Source organism: Lithobates pipiens, unplaced genomic scaffold, assembly GCF_037356315.1.
Source record: "Lithobates pipiens isolate NorthernLeopardFrog02 unplaced genomic scaffold, aLitPip1_a1.2 Scaffold_28, whole genome shotgun sequence".
NCBI lineage: Eukaryota > Metazoa > Chordata > Amphibia > Anura > Ranidae > Lithobates > Lithobates pipiens.
This window is the reverse complement of record NW_027507789.1, coordinates 82,874,237-82,888,439: the sequence shown is the minus strand read 5'-3', so window position 1 is coordinate 82,888,439 and position 14,203 is coordinate 82,874,237. Positions and strand designations below refer to the sequence as shown.

The window sequence follows — 14,203 nt, the reverse complement described above, 5'->3', positions numbered from 1 at the left end:
TCCTTGGTTCCCAAGGTGACCGTTTGTCAAGAGGGTTGAGAGTGCCTGAAGAGATCACCTACGGCCCATCACCCTGAAAGCGCCCAATCTCGTCTGATCTCGGAGGCTAAACAGTGTCAGGTCTGGTTAGTACCTGGATGGGAGACAGCCTGGGAAGACCAGGTGCCATAGAAGGTTCTGGCCTGGTTAGTGTCTTGATTGGGAGATCGCCAGGGAATACCGGATGCCGTAGGCTTCTTTTTATCTTGTTGGCTTTGACCTGTTTTTTTTAGCTTGTTTTCCAAGGTGACCATCTTGGCCTTTGTCAAGAGGCTTCAGAGTGCCCAAAGAGAGTGCCTACGGCCAAAACACCCTGAAAGAGCCCAATCTCATCTGATCTCAGAGGCTAAGCAGTGATTGGCCTGGTTAGTACCTGGATGGGAGACCGCCTGGGAAAACCAGGTGCCGTAGGCTTCTCATTATGTTGTCGGCGTTGAGCTGTTTTTTTTTCCCTTGTTTCCCAAAGAAATTGCCAAAGAAATTGCCAAAGAAATTGCCTACAGGCACAACACCCTGAAAGCGCCCAATCTTGTCTGGTCTCAGAGGCTAAGCAGGGTTGGGCCTGCTTTTTACCTGGATGGGAGACCGCCTGGGTTTTCTAGATGCCGCAGGCTTCTTTTTATGTTGTTGGTGTTGACCTGTTTTTTTTCGCTTGTTTCCCAAAGTGATCATCTTGGCATTTGTCAAGAGGGTTGAGAGTGCCTAAAGAGATCGTTTACAGCCGCATCACCCTGAAAGCACCTATCTCTTCTGATCTCGGAGGCTAAGAAGGGTTGGGCCTAGTTAGTACTTGAATGGTAGACGGCCTTGGAATACCAGGTGCCATATTCTTCTTTTTATGTTGTTGGCGTTGACCTGTTTTTTTTCGCTTGTTTCCCAGGGTGACTATCTTGGCATTTTTCAAGAGGGATGAGAGTGCCCAAAGAGATTGCCTATGGGCACATCACCCTGAAAGCGCCCAATCTCCTCTGATCTCAGAGGCTAGAAAGGGTCGTGCCTTGTTAATACCTGGATGGGAGACTGCCTGGGAATACTAGGTGCTGTAGACTTCTCCTTATGTTGTTGGTGTTGACTTGTTTTATTGTTTGTTTCCCAAGGTGACCATCTTGGCGTTTGTCAAGAGGTTTGAGAGTGCCTGAAAAAATCTACTATGGCCGCATCACCCTGAAAGAGCCCAATCTCATTTGATCTCAGAGGCTAAGCAGGGTTGGGACCTGGTTAGTACCTGGATGGGTGATCGCCTGGGATTTCTTGATGCCATAGGCTTTTTTTTTAAGTTGTTGGCATTGACTTTTTTGCTTGTTTCCCAAGGTGACCATCTTGGCGTTTGTCAAGAGGGTTGAAAGTGCCTGAAGAGATTGCCTCAGGGCACATCACCCTGAAAACACCCGATCTCGTTTGATGTTGGAGGATAAGAAGAGTCGGGCCTTGTTAGTACCTGGATGGGAGACCGCCTGGAAATACCAGGTGTCATAGGCTTCTTTTTATGTTGTTGACATTGACCTGTTTTTTTTCGCTTGTATCTCAAGGTGACTATCTTGGCATTTGTCAAGAGGGTTGAGAGTGCCCAAAGAGATTGCCTATGGGCACATAACCCTGAAAGCGCCCGATCTCCTCTGATCTCAGAGGCTAAAAAGGGATTGGGCCTTGTTAGTACCTGGATTGGAGACCACCTGGGAATACTAGGTGCTGTAGGCTTCTTTTTATGTTGTTGGCGTTGACTTGTTTTTTTTTTTTTTGTTTGTTTACCAAGGTGACCATCTTGGTGTTTGTCAAGAGGGTTGAGAGTGCCTGAAGAGCTCGCCTATGGCCACATAACCCTGAAAGCACCAGATCTCGTCTGATCTCAGAGACTAAACAGGCCGGTCCTTGTAAATACCTAGATGGGAGACCACCTGGGAATACTAGGTGCTGTAGACTTCTTCTTATGTTGTTAGCGTTGACTTGTTTTTTTTTGTTTGTTTCCCAAGGTGACCATCTTGGCGTTAGTCAAGAGGGTTGAGAGTGCCTGAAGAAATCTCCTATGGCCACATCACCCTGAAAGAGCCCAATGTCATCTGATCTCAGAGGCTAAGCAGGGTTGGGACCAGTTTAGTACCTGCATGGGAGACCGCCTGGGATTGCCAGATGCCGTAGGCTTCTTTTTATGTTGTTGGCGTTGACCTATTTTTTTCCGCTTGTTCCCAAGGTGACCATCTTGGCGTTTGTCAAGAGAGTTGAGAGTGCCTGAAGATATTGGCTACAGCCACATCACCCTGAATCTGTTCCATCTCGTCTGATCTTGGAGGCTAAGCAGGGTCGGGCCTGGTTAATGCCTGGATGGGAGACCGCCTGGGAATACCAGGTGTCGTAGGCTTCTTTTTTTTTCAAATATAATTTTTTCTCCAAACAGGGGAAGACGGTCCCCCGAGTACATAATGCAACAGAGAAACACAGAGCAAAAAGCAGCTGAACAATACTTGATACAGGTATATTCGCATCCAGGGTCACACAAACCCCAGGTCCCTCCGGCATAATCCATCCAGAGGGGGGTGTGGGGCCGTCATTCCCAATTTTCCACTTTTTCCAAAAGAGAGAGGGGGTGGAGGGGGTGAGAGATAGGGGAGGAAGGCAGAAAAGAGAAGGGGTGAAAGATCAAGAAAGGAGAAGAGGGGACGAGACACGATGGCAGCCACTGGCCAAGGGGCCAGTCAAGGAAAGCTCAGAGCACTAAGGCGATAGCAGGCAACATCCTTCCAGCGAAAATACAAAGGTATTCCAGATGTCCCAGGTTTGTTTAAAAAATTCTTGTTTACCTTGTGATGTGAGGATCAAGTCCTCCATTTTTTTAATGTCCTCTATTTTCCTAAGCCAGTGAGTAATGAAAGGGGGGGGGGGGACATTTTTTCCAATAGAGAGGGATGCAAGATTTTGCCGCATTTATCACATGCTGTAAAATTGATATTTTGTACTTCTTAATGGGAATCTGTGAATGGTGCAAGAGAAAGAATGCAGCCTCTTCCGGGATGGAGAAGTGTGTGAATTTTTGTGTTATGCATTGGATCTCTGTCCAGAAGTCCACCAAGCTGGGGCAGGACCAAAAAATGTGGAGCAACGTGCCCTCTTCTTCTCCACACCTCCATCATATGTTCGAGGAAGGGGGAAAAATTTATGCAGCTTTGATGGTGTCAAATACCACCTGGTGAGAAGTTTAAAATTTGTCTCCTGTATCTTCGTGCACAGCAAGGTTTTGAGAGCCAAGGTGATAATGTGCTGTCTCTGTGCTTGGGAAAATTAGTAATTAAGGTCTTTTTCCCAGTTGGACAGACAGGTTAAGTGTGGGTAATCTGTTTGAGAGAGAATGTGGGCTAAAGGGCCTTCGCTCCTGCATAGAGTCTCAAACTCTGTCTGAGGGCGGGCGAAAGTTTGAGGATTACGGATGGAATGGAGAAAATGATGTTTTTGCGCCGCTCTCCAAAAAGGCATTTGGAAAAGCCCTGTCGGATCTGTTAGAGCACTTTCACACCACACCGCCCATAGCGTCAGCGGTAAAACACCGCTATTTTTACAGCGTTATTAGAGCGTTTTTACAGCGTTTTTACAGCGTTTTTGGGGCGCTAGCGTTAAAATTACCGCACCGCTGTGGGCGTTTTTACAGCGTTTTACAAGCGTTTTACAAGCGTTTTACAAGCGTTGGGCGTCAAAGAGCCACCTCACCTCCCTACATCACTTCCTGTTTACTTCCTGGGATCTTGTGAGGTGACAGAGGATACAGAAAGAAGATGGAGTTCATGGAGCTGTTCTTGATGTTTGTGCTACTGTATTGGGAAAATATCCACCAACAGAGGCAGCAACGTCGGTATTGGGTTCATCCCATCCTACAAACACACAGCTCTATTGGGCAATTTGTCTTGCTATATGAGCACCTAAGAGTGCACCCAGACAAATTCCGAAACTATACTCGAATGAGCATTGGAACGTAAGTATCTATATCCTAATCCCGCTCCCACTGCTCCCAAATCTCCAACCATAATCCCACTCCCACTGGTCCCAAATCTAGAACCATAATCCCGCTCCCACTGGTCCCAAAACCCAAATCTAGAACCATAATCCCACTCCCACTGGTCCCAAAACCCAAATCTAGAACCATAATCCCACTCCCACTGGTCCCAAAACCCAAATCTAGAACCATAATCCCACTCCCACTGGTCCCAGAACCCTAATCTCCAACCCTAATCCCACTCCCACTGGTCCCAAATCCCTGGTCTCTTTCAACCTCCATCTTCTCTTAGCTCCTATCCACCTCTACAAACAGGATTCCCTGATTTCCCAGCATCCTACGCTTCAGTGAGATCATGTTACCTCCCCACAGCTAGTCCTGTTTCTGTGGATGCTATCTTTTTGTTTGCATGTTTATCTTTTGTTTGTGAGATCATGTAAAAACAAGCAGTTTATATAAAGTACATGCAGTGTCTTGTTTTACTTCAAATCTACATTTTTCTACGATTTCTTTGGCACTTTGATGGCTTGGAAATCATTGTGACCTTTCCACAATTTCAGTCCTGTTGTTGTAGATGCTCTCTTTCTACTTGCATGTTTACTTTTTTTTTAGATCATGTGACTTTTTCTACAGCTCAGGGCGGATTATAGGCGTTTTTAGGGCGTTTTTACAGCGCTTTCAATTCATTTCAATGGAGTGGAGCGTTTTTGAAGCGCTTTTTTTAACGCCCAAAAGCTGCTCCAAATATGCTGCTTGCAGGACTTTTCTCAACGCTCAGCCAGCGCAACGCCTTGGTGTGAAAGGGTCCATTGAGATGCATGGAGAGCGTTTTATGAGCGTTTTAATAGCGTTATTTTTAACGCTAAAACGCTGCAAAAACGCCCTGGTGTGAAAGGGGTCATAGGGTTGAGAAAGAAGGCCATTTTCCGTCAATGACAAATTTAGACGCATGGTCTAGGTTGGAATTTCTATGTGGGTCCCCGGTTCAAAGTTCGGATGGCCACGTATAGGGAATAGGGGGGAAGTCAAAGACGTGAGTGTGTTTTGGGTAGCAATCAGATGACTGACATTCAACAAAGCCCCTATAGTGGGATGTGACGTCAATTCTGTGGGTAAATCCATATAGCACCACATGGCGCTTCTTAGCGGAATTCGGGAGTTTGATTGTTCTAGTTGCACCCAGAGCTTAGAAAGTTTGTTTCGATTCCAGTCCATTACTAGATGGGAGGCCAGGTAGTAGCGTCGCAAGTCAGGGAGAACCAACCCTCCCTGTTGTTTAGACAATGTCAGCTGTGACCGCTTAAGTCTGGGATTTTTGTGGGCCCAGTTTAATTGAGTGAGCAGGGATTGAGCTTGCTTAAAAAATGGGACTGGAATCTGGATCAGGAGAGCTTGGAAAAGATAGGTAAATTTAGGGAGTATGTTCATTTTAATGAGATTGCATCTCCTGAACCAGGAATGGAGGCCAGAAAGCCACCCGTGAAGCAAACTGCGGATCTTAGTGACAAGAGGTGGGGGAAAGTTCAACATAAACGTACGCGTGATGTCCGGTGGAATGTAAGTACCTAAGTTCTTAGGGGCTGTATGGGTCCATTTAAATCGAAAATTGGACTGCAAGTCTAGTAACGTTTGCGGGGGGACTGCAACCCCCATGGCCTCTGATTTCAAGAAGTATCCCGTATATATGGAATTCCCGAAGGAGATTTGGCAAGGAAACTCTTGGATTCGTCAGCGAGAACAGCATGTCATCCGCGTAGGCAGATATCTTGCACTCAATAGTACCCATTTGGAGTCCCGTTATGTCTGAGTTTTGTCGAATTGTGGAGAGAAAGAGTTCCAATGACATGCGAATAATAGGGGCGACAGGTGGCAACCCTGTCTGGTCCCATTCCTGATGTCAAGGGGAGATGAGAGAACCCCATTCGCTTTGACTTGAGCTGAAGGACGTGAGTATATCTTACTTATCCATGCCAGCATCCGTTCACTCAGACCTATATGGCAAAGGACAGAGAAGATGAATGTCCATTTGACCCGATCAAAAGCCTTCTCGGCATCAGTACTCACGAAAAGACAAGGGGTCCCAGATGACTTTGCTTTATGGACCAGGGTAAGCACCTTAATGGTGTTGTCCCTATCTTCCCGGGTGGGAATAAAACCTAACTGGTCAATGTGTATAAGGGACTGCAAGTGCTGTGCCAATCGCGTGGCGAGGATTTTAGAGAATAGTTTTAGGACCGAATTTAGGAGGGAAATGGGTCTGTAGCTCCCATATAGGCCCGGGTCTTTGCACTCCTTAGGTATCAACGAGATGTGGGCTCTAAGGGTATCCTCAGGAAAATCCCCATTCGAGCTCAGAGTATTAAATAAATTAACCAAGCGTGGGCGAGAATAGGGAGGAAGGTCTTATAGTATTGTACGGTATATCCGTCAGGGCCCGGAGCCTTACCCACCTTCGGAGGTCCCATGGCCGTCTGGACTTCTTCCAGTATGATCGGGTCCTCCAAGTACTCCCGTGATTCCGATGAGAGGGTTGGTAGACCAAAACCGGTTACATATCTGTCTATATTGTCCTGTCCGGACCCTGAATCGGGCAGGTTGTAGAGATCAGAGTAAAATTTTTCAAAGACTTTGGCTATTTGGGTTGGGGTAGAGGCCCTATGGCCATTCTCATCTATCAACTGTGGTATGTAAGAGGCAGATTTCAACTCCTTTACCGACCTGGCTAAGATTTTTCCGCATTTGTCCCCTGACTCCTACGTCAGTTTATGACAAAACTGGAGTGCCGCTTTCGCTTTATAATTTAGTAGGTCAGTAATCTGGGTACGTAGTGTCCCCAATTCAATCTCTAAGGTCCGTGAGGGGGCATGTTTATGCTTCGCTTCCACAGAGGCAAGTTCACGAAACAGATTAGCAAGCTGTTCCTTCCGTGTTCGTTTGATGCGCCCCGTGCCTGATAAGTACCCTGCGGAGTACTGACTTGTGAGCCTCCCAAATTATCCCTGGGTAGCTGTCCTGCGTTTAGTTATCTTGGAAATAAAGGTCCAATTCCCTGGTCACATCTACTAAAACTTCCGTTATCTGGAGGAGGCTCTCATTAAGGTGCCAGAATAGAGACCTAGGTGAGGGGTTCCTAGAGAGGGTGTAGGTAAGGGCTACAGGAGCGTGGTCAGACCAAGTAATATGGCCGATGGAGGAAGAGCTCACCAAGTGCAGTTGGTCATGTGGAATCAAGAAGAAGTCTATCCTCAAGTATGATTTGTGAGGGGAAGAGCAAAAAAAGTAGTCCCTTTCTCCGGAGTGTTCCAGACGCCAGACATCAACTAATTGGTCATTCAGTAAACACTTAGTAATCCGCTTTCTAGAGGAAATGAGGAGCTAGGAGCAACAGGCAGAAGTGTCAACCGATGGCGAAAGGTGACATTAAAGTCCACACCTAATATCAACTGGCCCTCCCGAAAGTCACATAATCTGTGCAGGGTAGTTCTGAGGAACGTGTCTTGGTGATCATTGGGAGCGTACACAGTGGCAAATGTAAAAAGGAGCTCTCCAATGTGCCCCCTAAGAAAAAGATACCCCAGGGTCCACCAGAGAATCCTGGAGAACCCAGGGGAGCCTGCTAGAGATCAGAATGGAGACTCCCTTGGTCTTAGAGGAGGGGTTAGTATAGTGGTAGACCTTAGGGAAGGATCTCGACCTTAGAAAAGGGAGGCTAGTATTTTTAAAATGTGTTTCTTATATAAAGGCCACATCAGTACAGGTAGTCTTCAGTTCTCACAGGAGGATCCACCGTTTTTCAGGGGAGTTCAGTCCCTTAACGTTTAGAGAGGTGACCTTGACTGAGTCTGCCATCGCTCCTCGGGGAGGGGGATGTCAGAGAAAAGCAAAGAAAGTTGAACCAAGGTAGGTATTGGGTAGGTAATGGATGGCGGAAACTAAGGGGGAGAAAGGAAGGGCAAATGGAAGGAAAGGTAAGGGGAAAAAGAGGTCGGGCACCTCAACCCCAGGGGGAGAGGGAAATTAAGGGTTGTTCGCACTCAACAGTACAGGAAGGGTATACTAAAACAGCACAATTATGCTATAGCGCTTACCAGATGTACACTGGGTTCAAAGCGCCGCCCTACTTGGGTTGGTGGGTAGACAGATCGGAGAGGGAGCCCCCGGATCCTAGTCCCCCCAGTCCCGGCAGTGGTAAATGTCACGTCTGATACCGGTATGCAAATAAAAGACAATCAGTAACATCATAGAAACAAAAAACAATAGTATAATCAAAACAGAGGTAGAGCATATAACTGTCAGCACTGAGGGGTCTCCTCGGCTCGCCCTAAACTTAGGCATGCACGAGGGAGCCCGTCACAACAGAAAAGACATCACAGAATGGGATCCACCACCCCCCGTCCCATACCCCAAAAGTACATGCAGTCCCCGAACAAATGCATTTCTTCCTTTGGCAGATTGTCCTCTCCTTACCCCCTCTCCCCTGTCCACGCCCCAGGGGAAAAGGGGGAGGGAAGGGGGGAAAGGGGGGGAAGGGGGAGGTTAAGGGGGGAGGGAAGGGGGGGCAGCAAGGGAGAGGGGACAAACATGCGGAAATGTCAAGTCCTTTAGCGCACTCCCACCAGCAACCACCCGGACCCCATAAATTTCAACTCCTCCCCTCCATGGTCTGTACATGAAAGAACCTGCTACCAAGGGGTTGGGGCCATCATCCCTTCCTCCAATGGGAGATGCCACCAGCATGACAGCCCGTGTCCTGTCAAGTGGTGCCCCTCCGACAATGTCGTCGGGGTATATGTGGAGCATCCAGGGGGAGGCAGGGACAGCCCAAACAGTGAGGGATAAAGCCTCCAAGGGGGACCGGTGTCAGACAGGAGGATAGCGGTGTCTTGTACAAGTTGGTTAATTGGACAAGTCATCCAGTGTGTTCCTGTGAGCAGTGGAAGGCAAGGTCGGTAAGGATAATGAATGGGTGGGGGCCAGGGAGTGCATAAAATTGCCACCAGATGACCGGGGCAGAGAGGGCAAGGGGATGAAAGTCAGATCTGGTAGGTGGGGGGTGAGGAGTGTACTCATATTACTAGCTTCTCTTTATACATTAACTCTCTGTATACCCAAGCCTCTCTGTATCACGAGTCCGTCTGTATACACTAGCAAGTCTGCACACTCTAGCCTCTCTGTGTAACCCAGCCTCTCTCTCTATATACCCTAGCCTCCATCTCTGCATTTCCAGTACATTCTTCTGTATAATCTAGCCTATCTGTATACACTAGCCTGTCTTTTGTACACATTAGACTCTCTGTATAAACTAGCCGGTCTTCTGTATACACAAGCCTCTCTGTATATCCTTGTTTGTCTTTTGTATTCACTAGCTTCTCTTTATACATTAGCTCTCTGTATACCCAAGCCTCTCTGTATACACTAATCCGTCTGTATACACTAGCAAGTATGCATACACTAGCCTCTCTGTGTAACCCAGTCTCTCTCTCTTTATACCCTAGCCTCCATCTCTGCATACCCAGGACGTTCTTCTGTATAATCTAGCCTATCTGTATAAACTAGCCTGTCTTTTGTACACAACCTCTCTGTATAAACTAGCCGGTCTTCTGTATACACGAGCCTCTCTGTATACCCTTTGTTGTCTTTTGTATACACTAGCTTCTCTTTATACATTAGCGCTCTGTATACCCAAGCCTCTCTGTATACACTAGTCTGTCTGTATACACTAGCAACTCTGCATACACTATCCTGTCGGTGTAACCCAGCCTCTCTCTCTGTATACCCTAGCCTCCATCTCTGCATACCCAGGACGTCCTGCTCTATAATCTAGCCTATTTTTATACACTAGCCTGTCTTTTGTACACATTAGACTCTCTGTATAAACTAGCCAGTCTTCTGTATACACTACTCCGTCTGTATACACTAGCAAGTATGCATACTCTAGCCTCTCTGTCTGTATACCCTTGCCTCCCTCTCTGCATACCCAGGACGTTCTTCTGTATAATCTAGCCTATCTGTATACACTAGCCTGTCTTTTGTAGCCGGTCTTCTGTATACACTAGTCCATCTGTATACACTAACAAGTCTGTGTAACCCAGCCTCTCTCTCTGCATACCCTAGCCTCCATCTCTGCATACCCTGGACGTTCTTCTGTATAATCTAGCCTATCTATATACACTAGCCTGTGTTTTGTACACATTAGCCTCTCTGTATAAACTAGCCGTTCTTCTACATACACGAGCCTCTCTGTATACCCTTGGAAGTCTTTTGTATACACTAGCTTCTCTTTACAGATTAGCTATCTGTATACCCAAGCCTCTCTGTATACACTAGTCCATCTGTATACACTAGCAAGTCAGCATACACCGACCTCTCTGTGTAACCCAGCCTCTCTCTCTGTATACCCTAGCCTCCATCTCTGCATACCCAAGATGTTCTTCTCTATAATCTAGCCTATTTGTATACACTAGCCTGTCTTTTGCACACATTAGCCTCTCTATATAAACTAGCCGGTCTTCTGTATACACTAGTCCGTCTGTATACACTAGCAAGTATGCATATTCTAGCCTCTCTCTCTCTGTATACCCTTGCCTGCATCTCTGCATACCCAGGACGTTCTTCTGTATAATCTAGCTTATACTAGTGTATACAGATGGACTAGTGTGTACAGAGGACCGGCTAGTTTATACAGAGAGGCTAATGTGTACAAAAGACAGGCTAATGTATAAACATAGGCTAGATTATACAGAAGAAAGTCCTGGGTATGCAGAGCGCTCAGCTTCAAGGGATGGCTAACCTGAGTAATATGAGTACACTCCTCACCCCCCACCTACCAGATCTGACTTTCATCCCCTTGCCCTCTCTGCCCAGGTCATCTGGTGGCAATTTTATGCACTCCCTGGCCCCCACCCATTCATAATCCTTACCGACCTTGCCTTCCACTGCTCACAGGAACACACTGGATGACTTGTCCAATTAACCAACTTGTACAAGACACCGCTATCCTCCTGTCTGACACCGGTCCCCCTTGGAGGCTTTATCCCTCACTGTTTGGGCTGTCCCTGCCTCCCCCTGGATGCTCCACATATACCCCGACGACATTGTCGGAGGGGCACCACTTGACAGGACACGGGCTGTCATGCTGGTGGCATCTCCCATTGGAGGAAGGGATGATGGACCCAACCCCTTGGTAGCAGGTTCTTTCATGTACAGACCATGGAGGGGAGGAGTTGAAATTTATGGGGTCCGGGTGGTTGCTGGTGGGAGTGCGCTAAAGGACTTGACATTTCCGCATGTTTGTCCCCTCTCCCTTGCTGCCCCCCCCTTCCCTCCCCCCTTAACCTCCCCCTTCCCCCCCTTTCCCCCCTTCCCTCCCCCTTTTCCCCTGGGGCGTGGACAGGGGAGAGGGGGTAAGGAGAGGACAATCTGCCAAAGGGAGAAATGCATTTGTTCGGGGACTGCATGTACTTTTGGGGTATGGGACGGGGGGTGGTGGATCCCATTCTGTGATGTCTTTTCTGTTGTGACGGGCTCCCTCGTGCATGCCTAAGTTTAGGGCGAGCCGAGGAGACCCCTCAGTGCTGACAGTTATATGCTCTACCTCTGTTTTGATTATACTATTGTTTTTTGTTTCTATGACGTTACTGATTGTCTTTTATTTGCATACCGGTATCAGACGTGACATTTACCACTGCCGGGACTGGGGGGACTAGGATCCGGGGGCTCCCTCTCCGATCTGTCTACCCACCAACCCAAGTAGGGCGGCGCTTTGAACCCAGTGTACATCTGGTAAGCGCTATAGCATAATTGTGCTGTTTTAGTATACCCTTCCTGTACTGTTGAGTGCGGACAACCCTTAATTTCCCTCTCCCCCTGGGGTTGAGGTGCCCGGCCTCTTTTTCCCCTTACCTTTCCTTCCATTTGCCCTTCCTTTCTCCCCCTTAGTTTCCGCCATCCATTACCTACCCAATACCTACCTTGGTTCAACTTTCTTTGCTTTTCTCTGACATCCCCCTCCCCGAGGAGCGATGGCAGACTCAGTCAAGGTCACCTCTCTAAACGTTAAGGGACTGAACTCCCCTGAAAAACGGTGGATCCTCCTGTGAGAACTGAAGACTTCCTGTACTTATGTGGCCTTTATATAAGAAACACATTTTAAAAATACTAGCCTCCCTTTTCTAAGGTCGAGATCCTTCCCTAAGGTCTACCACTATACTAACCCCTCCTCTAAGACCAAGGGAGTCTCCATTCTGATCTCTAGCAGGCTCCCCTGGGTTCTCCAGGATTCTCTGGTGGACCCTGGGGTATCTTTTTCTTAGGGGGCACATTGGAGAGCTCCTTTTTACATTTGCCACTGTGTACGCTCCCAATGATCACCAAGACACGTTCCTCAGAACTACCCTGCACAGATTATGTGACTTTCGGGAGGGCCAGTTGATATTAGGTGTGGACTTTAATGTCACCTTTCGCCATCGGTTGACACTTCTGCCTGTTGCTCCTAGCTCCTCATTTCCTCTAGAAAGCGGATTACTAAGTGTTTACTGAATGACCAATTAGTTGATGTCTGGCGTCTGGAACACTCCGGAGAAAGGGACTACTTTTTTTGCTCTTCCCCTCACAAATCATACTTGAGGATAGACTTCTTCTTGATTCCACATGACCAACTGCACTTGGTGAGCTCTTCCTCCATCGGCCATATTACTTGGTCTGACCACGCTCCTGTAGCCCTTACCTACACCCTCTCTAGGAACCCCTCACCTAGGTCTCTATTCTGGCACCTTAATGAGAGCCTCCTCCAGATAACGGAAGTTTTAGTAGATGTGACCAGGGAATTGGACCTTTATTTCCAAGATAACTAAACGCAGGACAGCTACCCAGGGATAATTTGGGAGGCTCACAAGTCAGTACTCCGCAGGGTACTTATCAGGCACGGGGCGCATCAAACGAACACGGAAGGAACAGCTTGCTAATCTGTTTCGTGAACTTGCCTCTGTGGAAGCGAAGCATAAACATGCCCCCTCACGGACCTTAGAGATTGAATTGGGGACACTCCGTACCCAGATTACTGACCTACTCCATTATAAAGCGAAAGCGGCACTCCAGTTTTGTCATAAACTGACGTAGGCGTCAGGGGACAAATGCGGAAAAATCTTAGCCAGGTCGGTAAAGGAGTTGAAATCTGCCTCTTACATACCACAGTTGATAGATGAGAATGGCCATAGGGCCTCTACCCCAACCCAAATAGCCAAAGTCTTTGAAAAATTTTACTCTGATCTCTACAACCTGCCCGATTCAGGGTCCGGACAGGACAATATAGACAGATATGTAACCGGTTTTGGTCTACCAACCCTCTCATCGGAATCACAGGAGTACTTTGAGGACCCGATCATACTGGAAGAAGTCCAGACGGCCATGGGACCTCCGAAGGTGGGTAAGGCTCCGGGCCCTGACGGATATACCGTACAATACTATAAGACCTTCCTCCCTATTCTCGCCCACGCTTGGTTAATTTATTTAATACTCTGAGCTCGAATGGGGATTTTCCTGAGGATACCCTTAGAGCCCACATCTCGTTGATACCTAAGGAGTGCAAAGACCCGGGCCTATGTGGGAGCTACAGACCCATTTCCCTCCTAAATTCGGTCCTAAAACTATTCTCTAAAATCCTCGCCACGCGATTGGCACAGCACTTGCAGTCCCTTATACTCATTGACCAGTTAGGTTTTATTCCCACCCGGGAAGATAGGGACAACACCATTAAGGTGCTTACCCTGGTCCATAAAGCAAAGTCATCTGGGACCCTTTGTCTTTTCGTGAGTACTGATGCTGAGAAGGCTTCACTAAGATCCGCAGTTTGCTTCACGGGTGGCTTTCTGGCCTCCATTCCTGGTTCAGGAGATGCAATCTCATTAAAATGAACATACTCCCTAAATTTACCTATCTTTTCCAAGCTCTCCTGATCCAGATTCCAGTCCCATTTTTTAAGCAAGCTCAATCCCTGCTCACTCAATTAAACTGGGCCCACAAAAATCCCAGACTTAAGCGGTCACAGCTGACATTGTCTAAACAACAGGGAGGGTTGGTTCTCCCTGACTTGCGACGCTACTACCTGGCCTCCCATCTGGTATTGGACTGGAATCGAAACAAACTTTCTAAGCTCTGGGTGCAAGTAGAACAATCAAACTCCCAAAT

At 47.6% G+C, this 14,203-nt stretch overlaps 1 pseudogene; it reads left to right on the top strand.

Moving 5' to 3' along the window:
• The first annotated feature begins 334 nt into the window (after positions 1 to 334).
• On the top strand, positions 335 to 453 carry LOC143937779 (5S ribosomal RNA; annotated as a pseudogene).
• The last annotated feature ends 13,750 nt before the right edge of the window (positions 454 to 14,203 follow it).